Here is an 11591-nt window from a genome sequence, read left to right as displayed (position 1 = left end):
TGACTCATATTTGCCGAAGAAGCCCACCATCAAGGAACTGAATGACTACAGACCAGTTGTTCTAACATCCGTAGTTATGAAAACCTTTGAAAGGCTAGTGATGTCCCACCTGAAAACCATCACGGATCCATTGTTAGACCCCCTACAATTTGTATACTGAGCAAATAGATCAACAGATGATGCTGTTAATATGGCACTGCTCTACATCCTACAACATCTTGAATCTCTGAAGACCAAAAGGGGTCCTATTTGTAGACTTTAGTTCAGCATTCAATACCATCATACCAGACATTCTTCTAACTAAACTAATTCAGCTAGCAGTACCTGAACAAACTTATAAATGGATCAAAAGCTTCCTAACAGACAGGAAGCAGCAGGTGAAGCTAAGCAAAATCACATCAGATACCTGTACAATTAACACAGCCTCCCCACCAAGGATGTGTGCTTTCTCCACTTCTCTCTATATACCAATGACTGCATCTCAAATGATCCACCTGTTAAAATACTGAAGTTTGCAGATGATACAACATTGATTGGTCTCATTTGAGACAACAATGAATCTGCATACAGACGGAAGGTTGAACAACTAACCTTGTGGTGTGACCAGAACAATCTGGAAGTGAACACACTAAAAACCATAGAAATAGTGGTAGACTTTAGAAGAAACCCTCCTACACTACCACCTCTTACAATACTAGACAACACAGTATCAGCAGTAGAGACCTTCAAATTTCTAGGTTCTATCATATCTCAAGACTTAAAATGGACAGCTAATATCAAAAATGTCATCAAAAAAGCACAACAAAGAATGTTCTTTCTGCGCCAACTTGGGAAGCTCAAATTGTCCAAGGAGCTGCTGATAAAGTTCTATAAAAGGAATTATTGAGTCTGTCATCTGCACCTCTATAACTGTCTGATTTGGTTCTGCAACCCAACAAGACAGACACAGACTTCAGATGATAATTAGAACTGCAGAAATAACAATCGCTACCAACCTGCCTTCCATTGAGGGCCTGTATACTGCATGAGTCAAAAAGAGGGTTGTGAAAATATTTACAGACCCCTCACATCCTGGACATAAACTGTTTCAACTCCTACCCTCAAAACGAAACTATAGAGCACTGCACACTAAGACAACTAGATACAAGAACAGTTTTTTCCCTAACGCCATCACTCTGCTAAACAAATAATTCCCTCAACACTCTCAAACTATTCACATTAGACTGCATTACTATTGCTATTGGTCTTCTCATCATTCCTGTCACCCATTTCCTCCCACTTTTGACTGATGACTGTAACTTTGTTGCTTGTATCCTTAAAATTTATATTGATATTGATTGTTTCCTAATATGGTTTGATTGCTTATTCTACCATATGACTGTCACTGGGTGTTGTGCCTTGTGATTTTTGAGGAGTGTATCTTGTCTTTTTATGTACACTGAGAGTATATGCACCAAAGACAAATTCCTTGTGTGTCCAATCACACTTGGCCAATAAAGAATTCTATTCTATTCTATTCTATTCTATTCTATTCTATTCTATTCTATTCTATTCTATTCTATTCTATTTATGACCATTGCAGTGTCTCTGGATCATGTCATCACCTTTTGCAAACTTCTGACAGGCAAAATCAATGAGGAAACCAGATTCACTTAACAATCGTGTTGAAAATTTAATAACTCTTGTGATTCACTTAACACCTGTGGCAAGAAAGATCATAAAATGGGGCACGTAACAAATATCTCACTTAGCAAAAGAAATTTTGGACTCAATTGTGGTCGTAAGTTGAGGACTAGCTGTAGTTGGAATGACAGCTTCTGTGTTCTTACTGTGATTGGCCAAAGAAAAATACAGAACACTGACAAACTACTTGGTGTAAGCCAGCAAGCCTCTCCATATGTTCCAATTAAACACAGATTGGAAATCCTTCAAAATAAGTCTCACCAGTGGGAAACACCAGGCAGTGCATTCCAGCATGCTTAAATGTCCATGTGTTTTCACATACTCATTTGTATATTATACTACATCCAACTAGGGTGGCTATGTTTAACAGTCCTCTATTTGAAGGGCTTTCAGAGGACAGTTCCCTTTTTTATTTTAAAATATCCTATTTCAGCCTTCCCCAATATAGTTTTCTTCCAATGTATTAGAATTTCCAGCCAATGTGGCAGAAAGGAATTCTGAGAGTTGTAGTTCCAACTTATATAGAAGGCAGTAGACTACAGAAGACTGTCCTTTTTGAAAAGTCTAGTCCATGCCCAAATGTAAAAAATTAGAACTATAAGAAGGAGAAAAAGCAGGTGCTTGAAATTGATAAAAAGAACATAGATAACAGACTAAGCAGGCACAGAACTTAACCTTGTCATAGTTGTTAGCACTACAATAATTCATACTGTGGTTCTGTTTCACCAGGAAATCCCAGGATTATTGGCTAAAGTGAGAAGTTGAAAAAAAAAATCAAGCAGAAACCAGTGGCAAACTGCTTCCGTATCATTAGCCTAATTATTTAAATATTAGGAACTTCGGTGTAAGCATTTATGTATGTTTAAACAGACATGCACCCATATATATCATGTATGTAAGATGTGTTTTTTTATTCCTTCATGAGGGGGTTAATGCCACAAACGGCCAGTAAGATTTCTCCCTCAAATACATCCTGAGAATGGAAGAATGATAGATCTACCAATAATATTAAAAACATTTTTGCAGGCGGAGAAAGTAACAGCCGATGGGGAGTTTAAAAAATGGAAAGTGTTTATCAGGGAATTTGTGGCATGCAAGCACTAACAGTTAAGGTTATTAATTCCAACTAGATATGATTAATGGATACAAAGCAATGTAGCAGCAGTTTTAAAAATAGTTTGGAATTATTCATCCAAGTAACCTAAATGTTTCCCAATTTATTTTTTGCGTAAATTTCAACTACTGTTTCCTTATGAAGATGTGGGGTAAAATAGGTCAGATAGGATTTATTTAGGATTATCTCAAGAAAGCCCCTTCCAATTCTATGTACAGAACTGATCAGTCTGCCATCTTAATTTTACTTCCAGATGAGGAATTGGCCAGGAATCAGAATTGCACCTGAGGGCAGAAGCCTTGCTTAGATGGCACAGAGCTTGATCCTCGAGCCTTCAAGAGAGCAGATGGGTCTTAGAAGGAAGTTCAATAGGAACATCCAAGGATGGCCTGATTCTGCCTCCTCTCCACCCACTCCCTTGTGTGAGGCAGCCATCTCATTCTGCCCAAGGACATGTCTGGCCTGATTTCCCTTGAGAGAGAATTCCTGAGGGACAATGCCATAGAAAAATAGTCCTGTTCTCTCTAACTGCCAGCTGAGACTCTAATATTTATTCCAAACAGGGCATCATAAAGATTGTTTTAATATTAAATATCCTACATATCCATTCACAGGACTTTTCCAATTTGTCAAAATTTTATTGACATATGGAACATTCTGTAACTGCATGTGCATAAAATATTGGTACAAATTAAAAGTAGCCGGATCTGGTTTAATTTCTTGGTCCCCTCTTGCATGTTCTCTCACATCTGATGAGAAAATATATTTGTCCAAAAAAGTATTTTCTGAAATAAATTGCTTCCAAATGAGGAAGCATATGGGCCCATAAAAAAATCCAATTCTATGTGACACCCCAAAATATGTTGAGGCATGGAACTCCCAAAGCACTAATTTCAGCATTAGAAACATCATGTTCTACCTCTAGCAAGGAATGTTTTATAGGTTACATACAGTTTTTCTCAACATCAGACTTGAAGATATGTGAACTTCAACTCCCAGAATTCCCCAGCCAGCACGTGAAATTCTAGGAATTGACGTTCACATATTTTAAACATGCTGGAGTTGCAAAAACTGGGTTATATTACTAAGCAGGTAACTCTACTCATTAGGGATGAAAGCCTAGAAGTGTCTTATTGTATTTCTCTAATCAACAGCATAGATTGTCAGGATATCCATGACAAAGGGGCCCTTATTTATGGGAGTAGAGCAAGGGTGTCAGACTCAAGGCTCGCGGCCCAGATCCGGCCCACTTAGATCTGGCCTGTGGGGCTGCCCTGGGAACAGCAAAGGACTGGGCTGCGGTGACTCTGCCAGCAAAAGCAGAGCTGGGGAGAGCTGCATGCGGCCTTCTCGAGTTCTGTTTATGGCTGCAATGGCCTCCTGCAACCTTCTACCAGCAAAACCGGAGCTCAGGAGGGCTGTGCATAGCCTTCCTGCGCATTGTTTTCTCTGGCAGAACACTTGGGCCACCACAGGCACCCCCGACACAAGTGACGTTGATCTGGCCACGTCCCTTCGACCCCCCCCAAGGTCAAACACAACCCTCATGCAGCCCTCAATGAAATTGAGTTTGACACCTCTGTCTACACCTTCAAGGAACACCTGTTATTCTCTATTGAATTGCAATAATCAATGGAAAATTTTCCAACTAAGTCTGAGAACCTTCACAATATTGGAGTTACATTTAATATAGAACAATGAAAATCATATAATAATAGTGATTAAAGTCGATGGAAAAAAATCTGGATTGCAAGCATAAAAAATGGATGCTTCCCATTATCTTAAGAGATCAGAAATGAGTAAAAATGACAGTGCCTGAGATATATGTCAAAAACTTATATCACAAAATCTACCCAATTCTAATGTAATGCTCCCCAGGGTGCTGGACCACCTCCTAAATTCCTTGTCAGTATAATTGCATTGGCTTATAGATGCTTAAATCCTTCATTTCAAGAAGGTTGTAATAGATCATCAAAAGATCATCAGATCCTTGCAACACCATGTTATTTCCAGATTCAGTCTTACTTAGAATTGAAATATTAAATCCAATAGCTTAGAATAAACATATTGAATTTAGTGCATTGTTTTGGAAAACAAAACCTCTCCCACAACCAGAAGTCTTCACATCTTTGATTTGATGTTATCTTTATTGTATACAGTATTGCCTTTTGCCAATATTCTGAGTTTAAAATTCAAAGGAAGCATGGACCCAAGTGACAAAGTCAAAATAATACAATTATCTCAGCTCACGTTGTGATTCTTTCAGAAATTGATCCTGCAAGGTGGGGGGATTATAGGGCTCAGCTAATCCTCTTGAGCCTCTAGGGATCTCTAGTCTAAATTCTCTTCTATCTTCACCATACTTGATATGCTCTCCAAAGGCTTCCTTTGTGTTATGTTATTGTGCTTGTATGACTGCCCTTTAATCTTAGAACAAAATAAATGACTTTATGGGGAAATCCACTTTCAATGGATTGCTTGAACAATGTATTTGATGTTCTAGAAAGAAAGACTATGCAATTTTTGAAATATTGTTAAAAATAACTAATAGTGCATTGGATTGCTTGCTAAAGTACAGCACTGTGGAGAATAAAATAATGCTTTTTTGTTAAGGTTCTCTCTCCTGTACAGCTATTAAAGATAATAGATACCTTTTCTACAGTTTTACCACCAATATTTGGGCACTTCTTTTCACTTGTATGAATAAAAGATCATCAGAATTCCACAGTTCTTGCAGTATATAAAATAGAAAGAGCAGTAGAGGGAAGGTGCATGTTTGATTCATAAAGTTGCAAAAGCTCAAATAGCAAGAACCAATTGATCTGGTTATATATCTTCCTTAGCCTCTCTAAGCCATATTTTTCTCCAACAAATAAAATAATGCACGTCTACAAAGAGTCCTGGATTGTTAGTCTCTCCCAAATGTCAGTAGCGACTTTCTTGTTAGATCCATGGCTATGATTTTGCTAAGCAAATATTTTATTTACTGGAAAGCTTTATAAATTAGATTGTGTTCAAATAAGATAAGATGTACAAGTGAACAACCATCTTATCTTTTCTTTTTCCTCTCCTAGCAGAAATGCTCTCTGCGTCAAAATAATGTGGCAAAGATTTGAAAGAAAGGCCAGAAGTCATGGAGATGTCCGTGGATGGCTATTCCTTGGGGAGTTTTTCAGATGGGGGCACAAGCCAAGCAGGGAGTGAATATCAGGACTTGCAGTATCTCTTTCCTGCACCCTCGTTCTACAGCTTGTCTGTAGAGACTCAGTGACACCCAGTGGCCACTTTGGTTGAGGCTTTCTGTGACACACTGCCTGCATTTGGATGGGAACACGACAAAGAGAATCTTCTCCTAGCCTTATCATCATCTTTTGTACAATGCCGAGAGTGCCTGCTTGTTAGCAATTTTCAGATGTCATTAAAGGGGAGCCAAATTGCCAATTATTTCATGCATCACTAACTTTTAAAATAGTTTACAGAAATATAACTGCATTAAGCTGTTGGAGCAAAAATGGATACAAAAACATAGACAATATATTTTATGAGAATATAGCCATCCACACAATATGTCATATGTATATATTTTCCAAATGCTTCTGAGAAAATAAATTGACTGGTTTCAAGGTGCAATAAGACCGTTTGAAAATATATATATAAGAAAGATGTTTCTAATTGTTTGAAATCAGTTGTTTAAATTCTGATGTGAATTATTTAGATTTGCTGATCCTGTTCTGCATGGCATAGGCTCAAATTGCCCAGGAAAAGCTGTGTGACTTGTCAGGAAAGGTTTTTTGGATTATACTTAGTATCAGCATGCAACCTCCTTGGTCATATATCAGCTCCTGTACAGTATTTAGTGCTGTACCTAATTGCCTTTCTAGAAAAGAATAGAATAGAATAGAATAGAATTTTTATTGGCCAAGTGTGATTGGACACACAAGGAATTTGTCTTGGTGCATATGCTCTCAGTGTACATAAAAGAAAAGATACGTTCATCAAGGTACAACATTTACAACACAATTGATGGTCAATATATCAATATAAATCATAAGGATTGCCAGCAACAAGTTATAGTCATACAGTCATAAATGGAAAGAGATTGGTGATGGGAACTATGAGAAGATTAATAGTAGTGCAGATTCAGTAAATAGTTTGACAGTGTTGATGGAATTATTTGTTTAGCAGAGTGATGGCCTTCGGGAAAAAACTGTTCTTGTGTCTAGTTGTTCTAGTTGTCTAGTTGTTTCTAGCATGAGGTTGCAGTATCCTAAATATGGGGCATTACGATCATGTGGCACCAGGGGTGAAATCTACTTACCTTCCCTACCAATTTGGAGGTGTCCGTGTCGTGTGTGCCACATGCCCGCGACGACCCTCTGCACATGCACAAACCCTTCTGCGCATGTCAGAGGGTAAAAAACAGGTTAAAACCAGGAAGTAATGATGACCGGGCAGGTGGGCGGAGCCTCAAGCTGCCATCGCTACCGGTTCAGCCGAACTGGGTTGAACTGGGAGCATTTCACCCCTGCTTGGCACTCTTGGAGACTGTTGTTGTCTCCTATTAGGTATGAATTAGATATGGATATGAGATGTAGCTCATACCTTCTGGAACTGATCTGATCTGGCCCAAATCATAGAAGAACTTTATGGGACCACTAATAAAAAAAATCTATGTTCTCAAATGAAACTAATCATAAAGCTTAGGCCTGATTCAAGCCCCAGCCCAAACAAAAAACTGCAGAAGGGAGAGCTTTCCCAGTACTGAAGATTTTTGATGGACTTCTTGACAACCCAAGACTTTGGATGAGTGAAATGAAGGATTTGTCTCCTTTCTCTTTTTCCATTATATCTTAGTTGAACAGCTAAGAAGTAGCAGCAGGAGAGCATCTTTTAAGGCTAGCTGGCAGCCTCATTTAGATAACGCACACAGTTCCATCTTCTAGCAGCTCATAAATGGTGAAGGTTGAATCTGCTGCCTAATGCTAGACACAGACCACAAATAAATGCAATAACTGGAAGGACATTTAGAGACTAATTGGGCAGAAGTAAAATGTGTCCGAAGTCTTTTGTGTTACAGTTATCCTCAGCAAATATTAAATCAGGCTATTATCTTCATGCTGGTTTAGAAGTCAGAAGCCTGGCATATAAGAATTTATTTCGATTCTGCCTTTTCAAAGTCCCTTGCCCCAGCACCCATGTTGCCATAGGAGCATACATTTCCTTAGGTATTTAGTGCTGTTTATAGTTTTGTTATTTTAATATGCCAGGGTGATGCTTATCTAACATGTACTGAGTGTGTTACAAGAATATATAGATGGCCTTGAAATGCAGCTTTGGTGCAATTTATATTAGAAATCAGCCCTCGCCCAGGTTTTCTGAATACTATATAGGATTAAATGTACTAGCAAGGAGGATACACATGGTATCTTTAGCACACGACTGTCATTACACAGGAAATTTTTATCATGTTCTCATGAACGAACGAATAGCTCTCCTGCACAGCTTCTCGCTGAAAAGATCAGAGAATGTGGGTAGGGAAATATTGGGTAAGAGGACATGGCCAGACAAAAACATCCATTCACCAGGAAGCAAACTAGTGACTTTATTCTCCTCTATCCACCCTACTGCTTCCTTCATGCTTTCTAACAACACTTCATTTTATCTTTTGCCTTTTCAGTGGACTTGGTGACACTTCCAACCAAATTATTTCATCCACTATTTCTACAAAGACCTTTCACACATAAGTGTGTTATTTGATTACCTTGAAAGGAAACTATATTCAGTCTCCTCTGCTTCTATTATGTCTATATTCATTCCCAGGTTTTGTGAAATATGGTCCCTGAAATCTGAAATCCACTACCAATTAACAAACAGGAAGCAGCAGGTGAAGCTAAGCAAAATCAGATACCTGTACAATTAGCACAGGGTCCCCCCAAGGCTGTGTGCTCTCCCCACTTCTCTTCTCTCTGTATACCAATGACTACATCTCCATCTGTTAAACTACTGAAGTTCACAGATGACACAACAGTGATCTGTCTCATTCAAGACAATGATGAATCTGCATACAGACAGGAGGTTGAACAACTAGCCTTGTGGTGCAACCAAAACAATCTGGAAGTGAACACACTCAAAACCGTAGAAATGATGGTAGACATTAGGAGAAACCCTTCCATACTTCCACCTCTTACAATAATAGACAACACAGTATCAACAGTAGAAACCTTCAAATTTCTAGGTTCTACCATATCGCAAGATCTAAAATGGACAGCTAACATCAAAAACGTCACCAAAAAAGCACAACAAAGAATATTCTTTCTGCGCCAACTCAGAAAGCTCAAACTGCCCAAGGAGTTGCTGATACAGTTCTACAGAAGAACTACTAAATCTGTGATCTGCACCTTTATAACTGTCTGGTTTGGTTCTGCAACCCAACAAGACAGACACAGACTTCAGAGGATACAGACAGATACAGACTTCAGAGGATACAACCCAACAAGACAGACACAGACTTCAGAACTGCAGAAAAAACAATTGCCACCAACCTGCCTGCCATTGAGGGCCTATATACTGTATTAGTCAAAAAGAGGGCTGTGAAAATATTTAGACCCCTCACATCCTGGACATACAGTAAACTGTTTCAACTCCTACCCTCAAAATTACGCTATAGAGCACTGCACACCAGAACAACTAGACACAAGAACAGTTTTTTCCCAAACGCCATCACTCTGCTAAACAAATATTTCTTTCAACACTGTCAAACTATTGACTAAATCTGCACTATTAATCTTCTATTCGTTCCCATCACCCATCTCCTTCCACTTATGACTGTATGACTGTAACTTTGTTGCTTGTAACCTTACTATTTATGTTGATATTGTTTCCTGATTGCTTATTTGTACCCTATGACTATCATTAAGTGTTGTACCTTATGATTCTTGATGAACGTATCTTTTCTTTTATGTACAGTGAGAGCATATGCACCAAGAGAAATTCCTTGTGTGTCCAACCACACTTGGCCAATAAAAAATTCTATTCTATTCTATTTTGTTTTTGGATACTTACCTCTTTCTGTACTTAAAACGAAAAATGTGTAGCCAAATTTAACCCTGCTGCTCCACAAGGTATTGGGATTGTAAGCTGTCCCAGAAGAGGATAAACACAGTGCATCGATGTATCATATGGATTGCTAAGTGGGCAATGGAGTCATGGAAGGAGTCACCTTCCCTAACTGAGAAGCGAATAGCAAGAAACACATACAAGATATGTAAGCAGAAATGATGATTATGGACAGTCAGTGCCGTCTTTTAGTGACCCCATAGACAGATTTTTCTTGTTCTTCAGACCTTCCACCAGTGGATTCTAAGCCTAACCATAGTCCCCCTTGTTGTAATCATCTTCTTTTTTGCTTTCCTTCTGTCTTCCCCAGAATAATAAACTTCTCAGAATTTTAGGCTTTCATATCCCAAATATGATGAGCCTGATAACTTGTGCCTCAATTGAGAACTCTTAGGTTTTATTTTAACAAAACTCAGCATGGATAGACAATATAAAGAAGAGATACTGGGACAAAAAACAAATTTATTTGTAAAATTTATTGGTCACTAATCCTACCCCTTTGTAAAGAACATTAAGAATCCAGTGCTGTTTAGGAATTTACTGTGTATCATTGGTCCTTCATTGTGCTTGATACAAAGGGACATCAAAATGCAGAGGTCTGGTATATTTCTCATGGATAGTATACATCAGGGTAAAAATGCTTCGTTTTTCCATATGAAATGCTGTCAAGGTCTTTCATATTTATGGAATTTAGATATCTCCTCCCCTGAGTTTAGAATATAAATAAATTTTGACAGGCTAAAAGATGAAAGGGAAGGAAGAAAGAAAGAAAGGGAAAGATAGGACATGCAAATGAAGATAGATAGATAGATAGATAGATAGATAGATAGATAGATAGATAGATAGATAGATAGATAGATAGATAGATATTCATATATTCACATATATGACTTCACATATCACATATATATTTCTGCTTCTTCCCAGTTGCAGATGAGAAAAAAATGATTAATCCAAGCCAGCATAGTCTGAAATATACAAACCAGACATAATGCAGCAAATAAGCCACATAGAAATTCTGACAATTTTTCAACTATTTCCTATTTTCCAATAAAGGAGAATATTTGTAGCTCACGGTCGAAATGAGAGGTCCTTGGTGCTCTCTGTGCTTGGTTGTTTTCTTGCAGATGTTTCACCAATTGGCACTTTGGGTAATGAAACATCTGCAAAAAAAAAACAACCAACCTCAGAGAGCACCAAGGACCCTTTATTGCTTATTTGTACCCTATGACTATCATTAAGTGTTGTACCTTAGAACTGATGATCTTTTCTTTTATGTACACTGAGAGCATATGCACCAAGACAAGTTCCCTGTGTGTCGAAACACACTTGGCCAATAAAAAAACTTATTCTATTCTATTCTATTCTATTCTATTCTATTCTATTCTATTCTATTCATTTCCATATTTCTTTAGCCTTAATCCTGAAAGTAGAAACAGGTGGCGCCCATGTTTAGGATTAGTAGTCACTTTTCAGCTTGATAAAACAAAAATTTCACTAGTTAAGAGTTAATCCCGAAGTTTAATAAAATGCAGGAAGAGGGAAGCTGGAGGGCAATTTGAATAAGAGTGTCCCTTCAATAGCTATTCTGGGAATGAATTTCAGGTATAATTGTATATATATATACACACACAGAGAACACAAGCTTAAAGAAAACACCCTATTGTCTCTATATGTG

This window comes from Ahaetulla prasina, chromosome 1 (genome assembly GCF_028640845.1).
Source record: "Ahaetulla prasina isolate Xishuangbanna chromosome 1, ASM2864084v1, whole genome shotgun sequence".
Taxonomy (NCBI): domain Eukaryota; kingdom Metazoa; phylum Chordata; class Lepidosauria; order Squamata; family Colubridae; genus Ahaetulla; species Ahaetulla prasina.
The sequence above is the reverse complement of the archived record's forward strand: the minus strand, read 5'-3'. Positions refer to the sequence as shown.